Raw genomic sequence first — 11,498 nt, 5'->3', positions numbered from 1 at the left:
ATAAAAAGATATTATTTTATGGTGCGGTGTGGCTTGCAACAATAATACATTCTAATCAATACTGTCCAGGAAAAAGCTCTGCAAATTTTAAATCGTCATCTGTTGTTGTGGGAGGATTGGTCTTCCAGTGTTTAGAGTTTTCAGTACATACAATATAATCCATGCATTTGCAATGGATTTTACTTTTTAATTTGTGATACAAATAAGTTGGGTCGATTGAGAAATAGCATTTAAAAATAACAGAACCCAAAATTTAAGTGTAACCTATTTTCAGATGTTTTATTTATAACAAAGCAGAATACACAAAATAAAAAAACCCTATTTGTTTGCATTGATTTACAGTCATACACTGGTATCCATTATTCCAAAAATCCATTACCCCAAAAGTTTAGAACAACTCCATGGAAGGCAATCTCCAACTCCATTTTAAGCAAATAATTCACATTTTTAAAAATGTGTAATAGTAAAAAACTGAATTCATACAAAGACACAAGATCCTCCTCTGCACTCACCCATTATCAATATGCTAAGGACATTAAGGGAACTATTTATTAAGCCTCAATTTTTTAAAGGGGAAAATCTGAATTTATGGAGGAAAAAAAACTTGATATATTATTCCAAAAATACTTCAACAAACCCTGTTGAAGTCATTTAGGAGTCAATGGCAAATTTCTCTTTTACAGCTGGAAAATGTTTCTTGCTTTCATAATCTTTGTGGGTTTCGGATATTTTGACGCTGGTTTTCATTCGAAAATCCAAAAAATGTGTGGTTCTCAGGCAACAATTTGAAAAAGTCGCACAGATTAAATTGTTGCATGATTTTGTCTTGACTTTTCCCACATGTACAAATTTTGTTCTGATAGTAAATTAAGCCAAATTGTGGTTGGGAGTTAGGTCAAATTTTTATTTTTTAAATAATGAGAAAAATTTGAGTTTTAAGAAATAACCCCCTAAAACATTTTTTGAATTAAGCTACCAAAAATGTCCTCCCATATAAACAAAACAGGCATTTTTTCTCCATACTGTATATTGATATATATTCACTAAAAAGAGCAACTATTTGGTATTTTAGCCATGAAATCAAGTTGCAGGTAAAACTTAGTCCCTGTGTAAAATGTAAAATGAAGCAATAGAATTCTTAATGAATCAGATGAAAATTGAGCATAGGACTGGCCAGATATGGGATGACTTTGATGTAGTTGGCCATCTTAAATATATTGCAATATATGGACAAACAATCACTGTTTTGTTTAATGGGTATGGCATATTTAGTAGAAAAAACAAAATGGCTTGATGTCTTCAATATATTGACAATGGGTTGAGGACTTCTTGTATTTGTCTTTAAAATGTCATGGGCACATTTCAACCCCTCCTTATGATTTGAACTGTAGTGGTGAGAATAACTTTCCTTTTTTTCCCTACAGTAGAGTAGGGATTGGGCAGTCTAGCCAAAGCCTCCAAATATGCCGGATTTGCAATTATATAAAAACTGCAATCTGCTATGGCCTGGTGAGTTCTTGCATCTGGACTGTTGATTTGAATTCCACTGTATGTTAAATGCTTAATTTGCCTCACTCCGACCCAGAAATGTTTGTTTATTCAGGTAGGATAAAGAATTAATTAAAATTAAGATCAGATATAGCATATCATAACTTTAGCATTTTTGCAATATTGTAGAATCTTTTTCCATTATAGAAGATGATATGGGGGATTACGTTATAAAAAGTGCAAAGTCTGCTACAGATCTAGTAGCCAATAGCAAGAATTCAGTAAATTGTATTCTCTAGTTAGTTGTTTGAAGGACCAGAAACATCTAAAGTGAAAATATTCTTTTTTTTACATTTAAAATTAGTATCTGTTGATGAGGTACCAACAAATATCACAGTTCTAATACTGTAATTATGCTATGAATGTCATTTAATCCCCCTGAAAATCAGCCCCTAAACTCACATTAGCCTCTTGTTCTGCCCACACACAAGACAAATATGTCTCCCCTGGTGCATGCATGTGTGGTGGTTTTTGGTGAAGAAACACAAGACTTGCATTCTTGTGCAGAAATCCATTGTGTGTGTTTGTCTGCTACCGAGAAGGCATAGCTGCATTAAACTTGTAGCAGGTCTTAATCACTACATGCCAATCAATTGCACAAATGGGTCTCGGGTTTTGTTTGGGTCACAACTGCCTGTTCGGGCTCCAGCCTTGTGAAACCCGAACCATAATCTGACCCATAACCAGAGCCGTAACTAGGGGTAGGCAGAAGAGGCACATGCCTAGGGCACAATGGTAAAGGGCCCCAGGCTTGTACCTCTTCTACCACATTCCCCTAGCTTGGGCCCTTGTGTCCCCCCAACTTGGCAGCTCTTATATCGTCATTGCGATTGTCAGAACGCAAAGGCATTCTTCCGCGACTGCACACGCACATTCACGGCTTGACCTGGCACTGCCCATAACCACCTCTGATGTCAAAACCCCACCCGCATGAGTCACAAACACGCTCCCAAAATGTCATAGCCACATCCCCAAATATCACTGCTCCGTCCATTAAGCCATCATCCCTCCCCCTTGTTTCATTTTTGCGGAAGTCAAAGATGGCTACCCTATTCCAAAATGTTTTTAGGGTGGAAAAGCCCTCACAACTCGACTTCCCCACAGTTCCCAATACAGCCAATGGGAGTCCCCATGAAGCTGTCATTGACGTTTCTCCACATGTTAAAGAATACAATAAGAAATTGATATGAACATGAAAACACCAGCAAATTAAAAGTGAAAGCATGCAGGAAAAATTGGCAAGTTAACATAATATGAATGTATTACAGCTAATTAGTAAAGTACAAGGGAGCTGAACTAATCAGCGAAGGAAATTGATGTTTCCTGTTTGACTGAGCTTGAAAGGCATAAATGTTGACTGTGTTATAAATAAATAATTAGCATTGTATAGCAATGAAAACAGTTCCAATAGCTTAAATGAGACAAATAAAAGGGAGCTGTGTGGGCGTTTTGCAATAGCTGAAATGATAGCAGATTTGATATACAGCAAAAATTATAAATCAGGAGTGCATCTAGGCATAACTATGGGGCATTACCTTATACCTATCAAGGCCACCTATGCTATGATTGGTGCAACGTGTATAAAAATTACAGCTAATGACATATTGTTCTGTAGCTCATTTGGCATGCAAATAAGAGTAAACAGCAATTAACAAAAAGTCTCCCCATACTCCTTTTCTAATATTTCCTTAGCGCAGTGTCAGCTGCAAACAGGACAAGGATTCGCTTTCCAATGCTACCCGATGTTGTCTCGTTATCAAGCACCGGTGGGGGCATTTCTTTATTTTAGATGCACAATTCACTCCTGGACAAGTGACTGAGGTGGGATGATCTGTATGCTGAAGGGATGGAGAGGAGCTAATATTTTCACAGTGAGGAAGGCATCACTTCTGCTGTTAAAATAACACAGGCATATGATTCTTTGGGCATAGGTCTGTTCATATACAGATGCAACCTGCAGTCAGAACTTGGGAATTACCACTACATTTAGGTGGAGGTAGCTCAAGGTTTAACAAATAAACAGCCAATCAACCCAACAATGCTAAAGTGTAAGAAGCCTGTTTGGACGCAGTCAATACATGAACAGGTTCTGTAACAGTTTTATTCCCAGTCACGTTTACAAATTCACCCCAGTCCTTACTTGTTCTCAATCACAATATTATGTATTTCTCTTCCATGGAGCCTCAGATGCTCAACTGGCTGGTCTACTTCTGTCTCTGACTCTGACTCTGTTAGCTCAACATAAGCTGCTGTAACACTTGCTGGCCTGTCTGTAACCCACCCTGCCGGTCGGCCATCTAACCTTACCTCCAGACGCACTGACCAGCTCTTCCCAATTAACTGGCGCCTGCGTCCAATTGGACGCTGTTTGTTCTAAGCTTTAGCCATTGGTGCCCTTCTCTGTCCATTTCCTATTCTTGTCTTCCATTGGGCCTCTTGGCCTTAAATAGTGGCTTCTATTTACAGATCCTGTCTAAGCTTTTCTTCAGTGTTTGAATTCCTGGTTTTGACTCCTGGCTGATTATTTACTTTGATTCCTGCCGCCTGCCTTGACCCTTTTGCCTGATTTTCGACCAGGTCTTGCCTGATCCTTGCAGGTACCTCATTTACGGACATTCCAACAAGTCGCCTTTTACAACTTCAATCTGTTCTAAATGCTGCTGCTAGACTCATTTATCTATCTCACCACTCAACATCAGCTGCTCCCATATGCATGTCCCTTCACTGGCTCTATCTCCTCTATTATCAAATTCAAACTACTCACACTTACATTCAGGGCCCTTAACAATAAAGCCCCTCCCTATATTAAATTCTCTGCCTCAAGCTGTCAGACTTTCTCCTTCTTTCCAAACTTTCAAACTCTCCTTAAAGACCCACCTTTAGTCACACGGTGAACACTGGAAATTACCCTAACCGGATTTACAATGACTTGCATGATTTTGCATCTGATTCTTGTTGAAGTGCTGCCTTAATTGTGTTAATTTATCAAAATAAGCTCTATATTGTGTCAGGTGCAACTGACCCTGGCAACAGCATCATTGGAAATCTGGTGCAAAACACTGCATTTTGGGGGGAAAATATGGCGATCAGGGCCAGAACTAGGAGTAGGCAGAGTAGGCAGGTGCCTAGGGCGGAAAAGCTGGGGGCCGCCAGGCATGCACCTTCTCTGCCTCTCCTATCCCCTAGTCCGGTCCCCGCTCCGGTTGGCGTGTGCGGTAATTTTCGCAGATGCGCAATGTCCCTTTCGCGTTGCCTTATTTCACACATGTGCAGGCGCATTTTCCACATATGCACGCGTGCATTATGTGCGTACATCCAGCCGGCTGCCTAATGCTGGCCCAGCATTGATGCCAATTGTGCTTGATAGTACACTTTGTTTACTCTACTTGTGGCCATAAATGACCCCTAATGTGTTTTCCCAAAACACTTTCTTATAAAGAATTTTCTCACTGTAAGCACTTTTTTCACAGGGATCGATGTAATGGTATGGGCCTCTGTTTTTGAACTGCATACCATAAATGTGGTCATTAATGTTACTCCTGCTCCTATGATACATTGATTTTACATTACAGTTCCATCTCTCTGTCAGTATTATTTATGTATGATGAAGCTTTCTGAGTTGCAGTGAGAATGGGTCCTAGCCTGTTTCATAATTTTGTCCTAATTTACTCAAATTAATTCATATTGTGACAGAAATATCTTTATTCAACACATTTCCTTGAGTTACTATTATCTTGATGGGCAATCATTCTAGGACCTCCTCCATCCCTTAAGACTTAACTTTTTTTTTTTTTTTTTTACAAATATTAGTGTCTTTTTTATTTCCCCTATTCTACTCACTATAAAAACTGCTATAATAACATAAATTGAGTGTGGTCCTGTGCTTAGTGATGTAATTTGTGTACAAAATGTGTACAGGTATGGGACTTATACAGAATGCTCGAGACCTGTGGTTTTTCAGATAAGGGATCTTTCCGTATTTGGATCTTTTTACTTTAAGGGGGTATAATTACTAAAACTTTTTTATTTTTATTAAACCAAGCTCGACCAAACTCCCATCCACAATTTTATCTTATTTATCAATAAAATAATTGGAAAAAGTCGGGTCTGGAAAAAACTTGATAAAATCAAACAAAAGCTTGAATTGTACAAATTTTTCGGATCACTCAATTTTTTCAGGTTACCCCCCCGAAAACCCCAAATTTTTCAGATTATCGAAAGAAACCCAACACAGATCACAATATCTTCAAATTGTAAAAGTGACATCTGCCATTGACTTCTACATGACCTCGACAGGTTTGAGATGGTGGATTTTCAGATTTTGGCTTTTTGCAGCTTCAGGGTATAATAAATCTCGAGTGTTTGCCCAAAAAACCTGAATAACCCCAAAGTCTGCTAATAAATCATTTAAATATATAGGATTGTTTTGCCTTCAATAAGGATTAATTATATCTTAGTTTGGATCAAGTACAAAGAACGGTTTTATTGTTATAGAGAAAAGGGAAATAGTTCTGGATCTGAAGTTTTCCATAATTTGGATCACCATAGCTTAAGTATGTTTAGTAAACAGACCAATAAGATTGTTTTGTCACCAATATAGATTCAGGCAACTTAATTACCATCAAAACACTAGGTACTGTTGTATAATTAAAGAGAAAAGGAAATAATTAAAAAAATTTAAATTATTTGCTTAAAATGGACTCTATGGGAGATGGCCTTCTTGTAATTTGGAGATTTCTGGATAATGGTGTGTACAAATGAGGGAATGTTGTCTACAATCCTGTTGTTTCATTAATACAATTAAATCTTTAAATTTGTTCTGTAAGAAAACAATTAAAGCATCCAGTGATGCATTTATTGACTATTAATACACCCAATCTCAAAATAGCTATGTCCACATTTTCATCTAATTTATATTTTTAAGAAAATTGCTTTCAAATTTTTGGACCCAACAAAAAACGATTTTAAATATGAGAATGTTTTTGAAAAAGAATATATATATATATATATATATATATATATATATATATATATATATATATATATATATATATATATATATATATATATATATATATATATATATATATATATATATATATATATATATATATATATATATATATATATATATATATATATACCAATAGTTTCCAAACCAGCACTCCCTTTAGTGAAAAAATTTAATTTTTATTATTACATAGTATCTGTTTCCAACGTTTTTCCTTGAAAAAGGTCCCAACAGGGGCCGAAAGGTTTGAAACAGATACTATGTAATATTAAAAATTACATTTTTTCACTAAAGGGAGTGCTGGTTTGGAAACTATTGGTGTATGCAAAAATTACCGTGCACCCCTCTCTATGCTATGTTGCCTTGGAGTGCGGATACTCATTGGAGAAATATATATATAGGTACTTCCTTTACACATCCAAGGACTGGGAAAAAATTTAAAATATCACATAGAGTGACTTGCACCTCTGATCATGTGGTCTACATGGCCTGGTGCCCATGTGGGCTGCACTACGTGGGCAAAGCATCTACGACGTACCGAGAGCGTATGAACAATCACCGGTGCGCCATAAGAGCGGCTCTGACGACAAGGAAAGCAGACCAACCAATAGCCAAACATTGGCTGGAATACAATCACACATTACCACAGTTTAGGCATATGATCATTGATCATGTGCCAAGCCCACGGAGAGGGGGGCATAGAGACTTGTTACTCCTTCGCAAGGAATCGATGTGGATCTTCAAGCTAGAGACTTTAGTACCTAAAGGACTGAACGAAACCCTCCCAATGGCACAGTTCTATTAAAATTTAGACAGAATGTGCATATGTTCTATTAAAATTTGGACAGAAGGTGCAAGTTTCCCCTTTTTAGTCCATAACAATAAGCACAGTGAGAAGGTCAACAATGGTGGGAGGATCTGACAACACACCAACATCCAATACTTCCTGTTTGTGACTTCAGACATCAAGTGACAGTCCCATTCTGGACTATCAGTACGCTTGGTCTAAGTGGTACTGAGATGAACTTTGGAGACATGCGGGAAATGGGACAATTTTTCGTTCTTGCTGATATCGCATGGCTATGTTTCATAGCTAACTATATAACTGTGATCAGGACATTTTTTTGATTGTTCTTTAATTGTTTTTAATTTTTTCGTTTTTTTCCTTTTTTCCTATTTTCAGGGTCCACTGAGAATGATATGCTGCGGACAGGGGTAGGTCGGCCGAATACTGGGCTCTGCATCACGCTGCACCCTTTGCCAAGGGACTACTTAAACTGACTGTACAGCCATCAATAGGTGTACAGGATACTGCCACCCCTGAGTGCCGAAGGCGTAATATCCGTCTGGCTCCCTCCCAGCTCCCTACGATGGTGGCTGCAAGCCGAGATACCCCTACCTGGAATGGTGTTCTTGCAATGGGGAACATGGGTACCGATGGGTTACCCTTGCTCCTGATGTGATCACCAAGGTAGCACAAGGGGAATAGGCTATCCACTGTTACGTACAGAAGTTTGACACTTCTTGTCTCCGTTGGGATAGGTGCGGGAATGACAGGAGGAGCGTCGCCAGCTGGTAGCCAGGCGGGGCTCCTCATTGGCTATCCGCACTGACGGGGGGAGGAGCTTGAGCGACGGCAGGCACGGGAAGGCTCCGTGCGGTTGCGGTGTAATAGGACCGATTAAGCATGACGGGCGCAGTAACAATCGGAATCGGCAACTTGTGACAGCTCATGTGATGGCGGAAGTCATAGCTGATGGCGATATATATACGGTCAGCATATCTTCTGGTGGATCCGGCTCTATACGCACAGGCTGCACATGCGGTTACAGGTAGAGCACAAATGTGGCTTCACGGTACAGCACACTATGGCACATTAAGGGACACGGGAATGTTCTCATGTATATGATATGTCACTTAGTTTATTATACAATGTTTATATCAATGGGATGTATATCTACACTCTATATGGGCTTGACTTTGCATGCACACCCACTTATGACGTCATACAATAGGTTTGGGCGCCAAAAGGGGCTTAAATGGAGTGTTTGTATGTATGTGTTTCACTTCCTGATGACGGCTTAAGTGAATAGCCGAAACGTCGAAATAAACATCAATTTTTGATTTTGCACCTTCATAAAGCCCTGTGAGTGCGGTTCTTTTTTCGTTATACATGTTTTGCTATAACCAGCACCTAGGCATTAACGTTTGTTTTGAGTGCACCAGCATTTGGACTGCATACGATTGAAACTCCTCCTAACCAGGGGAGCTTTGTTGTCTGGTTGCACCGCCTGTGGGAGATAAAGTGAGTTTTTTTGTCTAACTTAAATGAAGAGTGAAACACACGGAATTCATCCACGTTATCGACACATGTGATATCAGCTATGGAAGATGTCTTGTCGCAACCTGAAGTAGATACCACTGGAGAATACACTTTTACATCTGAGGACGTTGAAAGAATACTATTTGCAGATCTTCCGGCCTCGGCGGCCGCTGGTAGGACCCCTCGGGATTTATACCACCATCTACTTTCTTTAAAAAAAAGGGAACTTGATTTATTATTACACGGGACATATTTATCAAACTACCATAGACAAAAACTTATACCCAGGGGTTTTCGCATTAGAAATACTCCAACCCTTGGCAGGTCCAACGCAGACTTCTGTAGCAAGTGGTGCAAAATTTTGAATAAATGCTCATCTGACTTATTACTATTAGTCATCGAATTTGTGGGCAAAGATTTAAAACATACCCAGACAGAAATAGAGGACTTTGAGTCCAACCACTTGCCACAGTTGTCACAGGACAAAGCTATTGATTGGATCAAGCAAATTGAGGCTAATGTAAATAAGTACAGAGCAGACCTGGTATCCTTCAAAGAAAAGAAGTTATTAGCAGTGAAGGAAGATTATAGGCAGAAGAAAGTATATAGGTGGTTATTGGGGATTTCAGATTATAACAGAAGGAGAATAAGTCGTAGACACAAACCATCCACATTAAGCACCGTGGACAGTTCAGGAGACTCCACGGACTCTGAACCCAGTAACTCTTTCCCCACCACGCACGCGTCTTCTGCCCCTTCCTCTTCCTCTTCTTCTCCTTCTTTTTTAGGACAGGGCCCCCAGACACATACCAACACGGGTCCAGGAGGGGAGGGCCCACAAGGAGAGGAGGCAAAAAAACTCACAAAAAAACCGCCCCGCCGGGGAGCAAGGAGGATATAGTAGTGAATCTATCTAGACACACATTAACCCCTGGGGAGATGAGTTTACTCAACAAGGGTTTAAAATTTGTCCCTACAAATTGGTCGGAGCCATTTGATGTATATAAAGATATACATAGATTCAAACGTCATCTTAAACTTAGAGATTTCTATAGAGATAAAAGTACGGTCCCTCACGGGGACCTTAGGAAAAAGAGCTCTTTTGACCCTCCAAATACTGCTCCTGCCATTTCGACCTTTACACAATTGCTGGCAAAGGACTCTCTATCTGCACACCAAACTAAGAACAAACATTTTTCTAACCTGACAAGCATAGAAAGGGAGGCCCTTAGAACCTTGAAGAATGATGACGAGATCATTATAAGACAGGCTGACAAAGGGGGCGCAATAGTCCTTTTGGACAAGGACTATTATGTCAAAGAAATACAGACACAACTTTCGGACAGTAAGACTTATGTTAAATTAAAAGGGGACCCCACGAAGGAGTATAAGAAGGTTTTAGACACCTCCATTAAAATGGCATGGACAGCTGGATGGATTGATACTTCCATAAGCCAATTTCTAACGACTGACCACCCTAAAGCCCCCTTTATCTACACCCTTCCCAAGATACACAAGTCGCTTTCGGCCCCCCCGGGGAGACCAATTATTTCGGCAATTGGTTCTATATTTCAACCAGTAGCCCAGTATATACCTGTAGATCAATTTCTACAACCTTTGGTACAGACTATGGACTCATACGTTAGAGATACCACACATTTACTTAACATGCTCAACGAACTTATCGTTCCTACTGATTGCCTGTTAGCTACAATGGACGTGTCCAGCCTATATACCGTGATCCCACATGATAGGGGTTTGGCAGCTTGCAAAGAATCTCTCATTAAAACGCATAAAGGGTCTCCCCCGGTTGAGTTCTTAGTGTCACTATTAGATCTTATATTGACACACAACTATTTTGCGTTTGGGGACACATTCTTCCTACAAATCGCAGGGACAGCTATGGGTTCCAATGTAGCTCCTTCCTTTGCGAACTTGTTTATGGAACAATTTGAAAGAGGGTGGCTATTACCTATGGGTAAAGACAATATTATTTTCTACAAACGCTACATAGATGATCTCCTGCTTATTTGGAAAGGTTCAGAGAAGGAACTTAGGGAACTTCATCAGGCCTTGAATGCACTTGACACTCCTATTAAATTAACACTTGAATGTGACAACAAACAGGTTAATTTTTTGGACATCACAATATTTAAACAGGGAGACAAACTGGGTACTACCCTTTATAAAAAACCCACAGATCGGAATAGCTTGATACAAGCACAGTCTCACCATCCACCACACATGTCCCGAGGGGTCCTATATTCCCAGTTCTTACGAGTGATTAGGAACAACTCTGATCCCGTACAGGCGGAACTACAACTCTCTACTCTTGCTGAGCAATTTGCCTCGAGAGGCTATTCAAGAGAATTGATTGAAGAACAGAAATGTCGAGCGGCACAGAAAACACAAAGGGAGCTACTTACATCAAATGGCTCCAAGAAACCTTCAGCCCCCGAGTTGGTTTTTGTAACCGATTGGACAACGACCAGCCCACAGATTAAGCAAGCTCTCAACAACAGATGGGAAATCATCAACACAGACACAAACCTACCTTTTCTTGAGAAAAAGAAACCCATGATGGCCTATAGGAGGGGTCGTAATCTTGGCGACCAC

This window comes from Xenopus laevis, chromosome 2L, assembly GCF_017654675.1.
Source record: "Xenopus laevis strain J_2021 chromosome 2L, Xenopus_laevis_v10.1, whole genome shotgun sequence".
NCBI lineage: Eukaryota > Metazoa > Chordata > Amphibia > Anura > Pipidae > Xenopus > Xenopus laevis.
This window is presented reverse-complemented; position numbering follows the sequence as displayed.